The following is a 9,202-nucleotide window of genomic DNA, read 5'->3' on the forward strand; positions in this document are numbered from 1 at the left end:
GGTAGAGAAAGAGGGTGTTGAAATAATTTGCTACTGAATTATCACTGCAAAATTATTTGTATATTAGTAACTTAAAACTATTTTCCCTAAAAAAAAAAGTCCATTTCTAACAATGGCAATTATATATCTCTCCCCTTCACATTATGCAAAAGTCCAGGGAAAGGACTAATATCACTGTTAAGGGACGCCCCAACCCCTACTGACCTTAACATATGCATTCTGCTTCTGTACAAATTGCTTGCTAAAATAAAGGGGAATAAACAGAGTAGCATGGCCAATGCCATTTTAGGCGGCTCTGCCATTTTAGCCTGGAAAGTCCCTATGGAGAATCCAGGGTGGGGAGGGGCTACAGGGCTAACCACAAAATTAGCTTATGTATCACTGGCTTGCTTGCATTGGCTAGATTGTGTCAGGCGTGAAAAATTCCCACCTAGCTAAAAATAAAAGCTGCGAGAGGTTTCAACTCGGGGCTGTGCACTTCGATTGGCCTGCGTAGCCCTGGCTGCCAGAAATAAACTCTTTTCCTTTTCCTATCACCTGGTTCTCATGGGCAAATTTCTTTTACCCGTTGGACGTTGGCCATAACATTTGGGGGCTCGTCCGGGATCCCTTAAGCCTCTCGAGAACCATCCTTTTGGCCCTGGGACTTTTTGGATCTCTAGGGGGGAATTCCTGAAAAGACGTTCTTCAGCCCCAGAGAGACGAACCCACGGCAGGCACCATTGAATTTGGTGAGTCGACTCCTTGGTTGGGAAAAAGGCTAGGCTGGACACAGCCATAGACGCCTCTTTCCCTGGATCAAATGAGACATCGTTCTGATCCGTTGGGACCTTTTTTAGGTCGTTGGGACTTTCGTTTTGATTTTAAAATCTTTTATTATATATGTATCGTTTGTTAGTTTCAGTCTGTGTTTAAGTCCTTTTGTTCATCTAGTTTCATTTTGTGTTGTCTGCTATAAGTGTAGCTTGGCCATTTCAGCTCCACAGGACATCGTGGGACAAGGATCCTCCAGACCAACTGCCTTCCAATGTTTTCTTATGAACTTTAATACCTTCCAAGAGAAGGCTGCAGACTTTGGGGCCTCCATGGACCCCGAAGTCTTGCGAGTCCTTTGTGAGACTGATTAGCCAGCCTCAGTGTCGCTGGCCATCAGAGGGCTCTCTTAGCCCCCCTTAGCACAGGCTGTCAGATGGGTCATCTTCGGAAAACCCAGACACCCTGATCAGATACCTTATATTTTCATTTGGATTGAAATTCTGTCTTACCCTCCTCCTTGGTTAGAAAGATGTTTTCCAGGTTTAAAGAAAAATGCTCGCCACCAAGAGACTGCCACCATTCTCCTGACGAAGCCACGCCCTGATTCTGCCCCTAAGCAAGTTTTATCAACCTCTCCAGAGGAGCTGGATGGAGCGGGACCTGATCCACTGCCCTCCACCTTATGCAGAGGACCCCACCCAAGTGTCTAAACCACTTATCTCTCCCCCACACCCACTCTGGGGCCTCTTATCATCTCCAGAGTCCCGCCCCACCAGTGTCCCCTCCTTCCTCTGCTTCCCCTTCTTCACCTTCCTCAACTGGTTCCCCTCCTGGACTCTTTTCCTTGTGTGAGGCCGCAGGGGCAAATGGCCCTTTTATGGTATATGTTCCCTTTACCAACAGTGATCTTTACAACTGGAAAAACCAGAACCCTTCCTTTTCCACCGATCCACACGGTCTCATGTCTCTGCTTGAGTCTGTCTTTTATACTCACCAGCCCACCTGGGATGATCGCCAACAATTGTTACAGACTCTGTTCACTTATGAGGAACGTGAACGAGTCTGCCGAGAGGCCCAACGGGCTATCCTGGGCCCCAGTGGTCTCCCCACGGATGACCCTGAGCGATTGGCTGCTGTTTTCCCCACCTGCCGCCCCAATTGGGACCCAAATAGTAACAGAGGTAAGGAGGCTCTCGATTGGTTTCGCCAGGTCCTGTTACGAGGGGTTCGAGCTGCAGCCCAAAAACCCACAAACCTATCTAAGGTTAGTGAAGTAACCCAACAGCCCACCCAATCTCAAGGTGCATTCTTAGAGCACCTCCTAGAGGTGTACCGTATCTATACACCCATAGACCCAGAAGCACCTGAAAATTGAAGGGCAATTAATTTGGCCTTTGTAGGTCAGTCTGCACCCAATATAAAATGGAAGTTGCAGAGATTAGAGGGATTTGAGGGCAAGGTTCTTTCAGAGTTGGTAGAAATAGCCCAAAAGGTTTTTGCAAATCATGACCCACCTGAAGATAAGCAGCTTAAAAGACTAAGGTTCTGCTGGCCACACAAGGCCAACCCAAGAAACCTCAGGCCCCTAAAGGAGCAGTCAACATGGGGGCTAAAAAACGTCCACTGTTGGATAAAGACCAATGTGCCTAGTATAAGAAAAACCAGTATCATTTCTGGTGGACATGGGGGCTACATACTCTGTACTGAAAAAAACAGAATTGCCTAGCAATAAGCCCCCCATTGCCATTCAAGGGGCCACAGGGAAAACTAAATTTTGTTCATGGACAGAAGGGCAACTCACCGACTTAGGCAAGAACACAGTCACTCATTCATTCATTTTAATGCCTGACTGCCCAGTGCCTTTATTGGGCAGAGATTTACTCCACAAACTGGGAGCAACTATCACTTTTAAGTCACAGGCTGCTCCACTAAGCTTGGAGCAACCTGCCACCCTTTTGGTGACACTGCCTTTGTCTGAAGAATATAAGCTCTTGCCAGAACAATTGCAGGAGGATAAAACCTCCAACCACCAAGAATTGCTAGATTATTACATGAAACTTGTGCCCAGGTCTGGGCTGAGTCTAATCCCCCTGGGCTAGCAAGGCACCAACCTCCAATAGTGGTCCAGCTCATGGCAACTGCCACCCCCACCAGAGTAATACAATACTCTCTTCCATTAAAGGCACGACAAGGGATAGAACCTCACATCAATAAATTAAAACAAGAAGAGATACTAGTACCTTGCAAGTCTAGCTGGAATACTCCCTGTTACCGGTCCAAAAGCCAGGGACAAATGACTACAGGCCTGTCCAGGACCTCCGGGAAGTCAGTAAGAGGGTGGAAACTATCCATGCAACTGTACCAAATCCCTATACGTTGTTGAGCCTGGTTAATCCCCTCGATCAGGTTTATACAGTGTTGGATTTAAAGGATGCCTTCTTCAGTCTGCCCCTAGCCAAAATCAGCCAGCCTCTGTTCATCTTCAAATGGGAAGCCCCAGATGGAAGCTACTCTGGTCAACTAACATGGACCAGACTGCCCCAAGGATTTAAAAACTCACCTATGCTGTTTGATGAAGCGCTGAGCCGAGACCTCCAAGATTTCAAGGTAAAGTGGGGATCAAATATAACACTGTTAAATATGTCGATGACTTGCTATTGGCTGCACCCACCCTGGAGATTTGTAAACAAGCCACAGGGGATTTATTAAAGACCTCACAATACCTAGGATACTGGGTATCCACTAAAAAGGCCCAACTTTGCTCCCTGATGGTGACATATTTGGGATATATGCTAACCCAAGATCTAGGGCCATGGAAACGACCAGTGGCTTACTTGTCATGCAAGCTGGACCCAGTGGCCACTGGCTGGCCCACATGCTTAGGAGCTACACCCGCAATTGCACTCCTAGTAAAAGAAACTAATAAGTTAACCTTGGGCCAGCCCCTAAATATTGTTACCTCTCCTGGGGTAGAGAGTATACTAAAAACCCCACCAGGAAAATGGATTTCAGATGCGAGGTTAACTCATTACCAGACCCAACTGCTTGGACCCGAACATATTACATTCTCCAACCCGGTTGCCCTAAATCCAGCCACCTTGCTCCCTGACAGTGACCCTGACCGCTGCGAAGTCGTACACGATTGCCTTGAAATCTTAGCCGCCTTCCAGGGCACCCGACCAGGGTTGCAAGACACTCCTCTCAAGGAGGCGGAGCTAACTCTTTTCACAGATGGCAGCAGCTACGTGGTTGATGGAGTCAGGTATGCAGGTGCCGCAGTGGCTACTCCTGAACAAATACTATGGGCAGAAGCTCTCGGGTCCCAGACCTCAGCCCAGCGGGCAGAAATTATCACTCTCACAAAGGCCCTTCAGCTTAGCAAAGGTAAGACTGTAAATATCTACACTGACAGTAGATATGCCTTTGCTACTGTACATGTACATGGGGCCTTCTACAAAGAAAGAGGGTTACTCACTTCAAAAGGAAAGACAATTAGAAATGTTCCTGAAATTCTTGCACTATTAGAAGCTATTTGGCTTCCAACCAAGGTTGCAGTTATTCATTGCAAGGCACACCAAAAGTGAACAACTGTAGAAACTCAAGGAAATAACTTTGCTGATAAGACTGCTAAAACAGTGGCACTCCAACCAACTGGGACATCAATCATAGCACCTTTGCTACCACAACCTCATTTGCCACTAAAACCTGAGTACTCTCCAGAAGATGAGAAAAAGTCTGAGACATTGGGATACCAAAAAAACATAACCACTGGGTGGTATGAATCAAAGGACAAAGCCATATGGCTACCAGAAAAAAATGGGTCAACGCTTGGCTCATGAAATTCACTAAACCACCCATTTAGGGAAAACAAAGCTATTAGAATTAATTAGACAATCATTTAATTTTAATAACGCATCAAAAATTGTTGAATCATTAACTAACTGATGCCTTGCATGTACTCAAGTAAACTCTAAACAGGTCACTCATCGATGGTCTGGAGATTGACAAACAGGTAATACTCCAGGAGAACGTTGGGAAGTTGATTTCACTGAAGTTATGCCTGGAAGGTATGGATACAAATACCTGCTTGTATTAGTTGATACATATTCTGGATGGGTCGAGGCCTTTCCTACCAAGACTGAAACAGCCTCTATAGTAGTAAAAAAATTAATCAATGAAATTTTACCCCAGTTTGGGCTACCCACAACCCTCAGGTCAGATAATGGACCTGCCTTTATGGCACAAATATCCCAACAATTGGCCAAATGTTTGGGAATAAAATGGAAGTTACATTGCGCCTACCACCCTCAAAGTTCAGGACAAGTTGAGCGCATGAACAGAACTTTAAAAGAAACCTTGACTAAGCTTCATTTAGAAATTGGCGAAAACTGGGTAGACCTCCTTCCCTTTGCACTATTTTTTTTTTTTTTTTTTTGTCTTTTTCGTGACCGGTACTCAGCCAGTGAGTGCACCGGCCATTCCTATACAGGATCCGAACCCGCGGTGGGAGCGTCACCGCGCTCCCAGCGCCGCACTCTCCAGACTGCGCCATGGGCTCGGCCCCCTTTGCACTATTAAGGGTACGAAATTCCCCATATACACAGGGATATACACCTTATGAAATTCTTTTCGGTTGCCCCCCACTCCTATTACCCAGGGTACCAGTGGAGGCTGACCCCCAAAAGCTACCTGCTCCTATTTTGGGGGAACTTCAAACCCTACAACAGATTTGTTCACAAATCAGAAACAAACTAAATGCTACCGCTTCCCTTCCTAAGCAGGAGCCACCCGGACCCATCCCTCAACCCGGGGACTTGGTGTACATAAAGAAGTTAACTGCCTCGTCCCTCCACCACTGGACTGGACCATACCTGGTGATCCTCAGCATACCCACAGATGTAAAGGCAGCCAGAAAGGACGTTTGGATACATTGGACTCACGTCAAACCAGCACCGAACTCAAACCCCAACACCGACTGCTGGAGTGTCCAGACCACCGACCGCCCAACTAAGATAAGACTAAAGAGACTTTAACATGCTTTTTAAAATTCAACCCCTAAGATAGCAATGATTTGCTATAGCTACAACAACAGGGGGGAATGTTAAGGGACACCCCAACCCCTGCTGAGGTTAACATATGCATTCTGCTTCTGTACAAATTGCTTGCTAAAATAAAGGGGAATAAACAGAGTAGCATGGTCAATGCCATTTTAGGCAGCTCTGCCATTTTAGCCTGGAAAGTCCCTATGGGGAATCCAGGTTGGGGAGGGGCTACAGGGCTAACAACAAAATTAGCTTATGTATCACTGGCTTGCTTGCTTTGGCTAGATTGTGTCAGGTGCGAAAAATTCCCACCTAGCTAAAAATAAAAGCTGCAAGAGGTTTCAACTCGGGGCTGTGCACTTCGATTGGCCTGCGTAGCCCTGGCTGCCAGAAATAAACTCTTTTCCTTTTCGTATCACCCAGTTCTCATGGGCAAATTTCTTTTACCCATCGAACGTTGGCCATAACATCACTGTTAAGGAGTAGCCAGCTTATGTAGAAAACTATATGTGAATTTCTATGGATTGTATTTCACTTGAAAATGGTCTGGCAAAAAAAGAAAGAATAGGGTTGAATAGCATTGTTAACAAAGTTGATTGATACAACTCGTGCTAATGATTGCTCTTGAGAGACTGAATATATAAGCAGACAATGGCCAGACCATACATGAAAACAGAATTGACCCACAACCTACAGCAAACAGCCCAGGAAACCAACTCATTCTCTACAGTAACCAGTTTGCCAGAAGCCAGTCTACTGTCTATAAGTCAGACTTGCAAGAAGTCAGACCACTGTCTCTAGTAACTATTCAGGAAACCAAAATATAACTTCTGTAATAATCAGCCCCCAGTGGCCATGACTTGATTCTTAACTCACAGCCTCCCTATTTTTTTTCCCCTACTTTCAATTTAGGGCCAACCAGAGAGAGCCAAATATGCTGCCCCAACGAATCACACAGGATGTCCTTCATCTAGTTAGCTGCCTCCAGCTTCCCCAGGCCAACAGCCTCCAGTCGAAACACACCAGAACCCTTCCTATATTCCACTATGAAGCTTTCCCACTCTTCTGCCTGCCTTTGAGTCCCTGTCAGACACAGTGGACAGTGCTGACTCCCTTGCTATAGCAAGCTCAGAATAAATAGCTTTGGCTTGTTCTCATTTGGTTGGTCTTCACTTATTTCCACATTTTTACGGACAGTTCTAAAAAGAATTCTTATAAACACAATCAAGATAGTAAAGCGAGGAAGGTGAAGGAGTGGGGACATGTCACTACAATACCTGGATAGGAAAATTTTGAGCCGTGTCTTTTATGCCATTTTGCCTGAAAGAATGATTTGAGTCCTTTTTTTTTTTCTTTTTTAATTTTATTTTGTCGATATACATTGTGGCTGATTATTGCTCCCCATCACCAAAACCTCCCTCCCATCTCTCTCCCCCCCTCCCCCCCAACAATGTCCTTTCTGTTTGCTTGTCGTATCAACTTCAAATAATTGTGGTTGTTATATCTTCTTCCCCCCCCCAGTTTGTGTGTGTGTGTGTGTATGTGTGTGTGTGTGTGAATTTATATATTAATTTTTAGCTCCCACCAATAAGTGAGAACATGTGGTATTTCTCTTTCTGTGCCTGACTTGTTTCACTTAATATAATTATCTCAAGGTCCATCCATGTTGTTGCAAATGGCAGTATTTCATTCGTTTTTATAGCTGAGTAGTATTCCATTGTGTAGATGTACCACATTTTCCGTATCCACTCATCCGATGATGGGCATTTGGGCTGGTTCCAACTCTTGGCTATTGTAAAGAGTGCTGCGATAAACATTGGGGAACAGGTATACCTTCGACTTGATGATTTCCATTCCTCTGGGTATATTCCCAACAGTGGGATAGCTGGGTCGTATGGCAGATCTATCAGCAATTGTTTGAGGAACCTCCATACCATTTTCCATAGAGGCTGCACCATTTTCAAGTCCCACCAACAATGTATGAGAGTTCCTTTTTCTCCACAGTCTCGCCAGCATTTATTGTTCAGAGTCTTTTGGATTTTAGCCATCCTAACTGGGGTTAGATGGTATCTCAATGTGGTTTTGATTTGCATTTCCCGGATGCTGAGTGATGTTGAGCATTTTTTCACATGTCTGTTGGCCATTTGTATATCTTCCTTAGAGAAATGCCTACTTAGCTCTTTTGCCCATTTTTTAATTGGGTTGCTTGTTTTCTTCTTGTAAAGTTGTTTGAGTTCCTTATATATTCTGGATATTAATCCTTTGTCAGATGTATACTTTGTAAATATTTTCTCCCACTCTGTTGGTTGTCTTTTAACTCTGTTAATTGTTTCTTTTGCTGTGCAGAAGCTTTTTAGTTTGATATAATCCCATTTGTTTATTTTTCCTTTGGTTGCCCGTGCTTTTGGGGTCGTATTCATGAAGTCTGTGCCCAGTCCTATTTCCTGAAGTGTTTCTCCTATGTTTTCTTTAAGAAGTTTTATTGTTTCAGGGTGTATATTTAAATCCTTAATCCAATTTGAGTTGATTTTAGTATACGGTGAGAGGTATGGATCTAGTTTGATTCTCCTGCATATGGATATCCAGTTTTCCCAGCACCATTTGCTGCAGAGGCAGTCCCTTCCCCAGTGAATAGGCTTGGTGCCTTTGTCAAAGATCAGATGGCAGTAAGTGTGTGGGTTGATTTCTGGATTCTCTATTCTATTCCATTGGTCAGTGTGTCTGTTTTTATGCCAGTACCATACTGTTTTGGTTATTATAGCTTTGTAGTATAGCTTAAAGTCAGGTAGTGTTATGCCTCCAGCTTTATTTTTTTTGCTGAGCATTGCTTTGGCTATTCGTGGTCTTTTATTGTTCCATATAAATGTCTGAATAGTTTTTTCCATTTCTGAGAAGAATGTCATTGGAATTTTGATGGGGATTGCATTGAATTTGTATATCACTTTGGGTAGTATGGACATTTTCACTATGTTGATTCTTCCAATCCAAGAGCATGGGATATCTTTCCATCTTCTTGTATCCTCTCTAATTTCTCTCAGCAGTGGTTTGTAGTTCTCATTATAGAGATTTTTCACCTCCTTGGTTAACTCAATTCCTAAGTATTTTATTTTTTTGGTGGCTATTGTAAATGGGCAGGCTTTCTTGATTTCTCATTCTGCATGTTCACTATTGGAGAAAAAGAAATGCTACTGATTTTTGAGTGTTGATTTTGTATCCTGCTACTGTGCTGAAATCATTTATCAATTCCAAGAGTTTTTTTGTAGAGGTTTTAGGCTGTTCGATATATAGGATCATGTCATCTGCAAACAGGGACAGTTTGACTTCATCTTTTCCAATCTGGATGCCCTTTATTTCCTTCTCTTCTCTGATTGCTCTGGCTAGTACTTCCAACACTATGTTGAATA

General features: G+C 44.0%; 1 long non-coding RNA gene across 1 annotated transcript; it reads left to right on the forward strand.

Moving 5' to 3' along the window:
- Window positions 1-270: 270 nt before the first annotated feature.
- On the forward strand, window positions 271-6,216 carry LOC134371054 (uncharacterized). Its single transcript, XR_010022697.1, has 2 exons — window positions 271-731; window positions 5,538-6,216. It is a non-coding gene; the product is annotated as an uncharacterized LOC134371054 (long non-coding RNA).
- Window positions 6,217-9,202: the final 2,986 nt, after the last annotated feature.

This window comes from Cynocephalus volans, chromosome 2 (genome assembly GCF_027409185.1).
Source record: "Cynocephalus volans isolate mCynVol1 chromosome 2, mCynVol1.pri, whole genome shotgun sequence".
NCBI classification, from domain to species: Eukaryota; Metazoa; Chordata; class Mammalia; order Dermoptera; family Cynocephalidae; genus Cynocephalus; species Cynocephalus volans.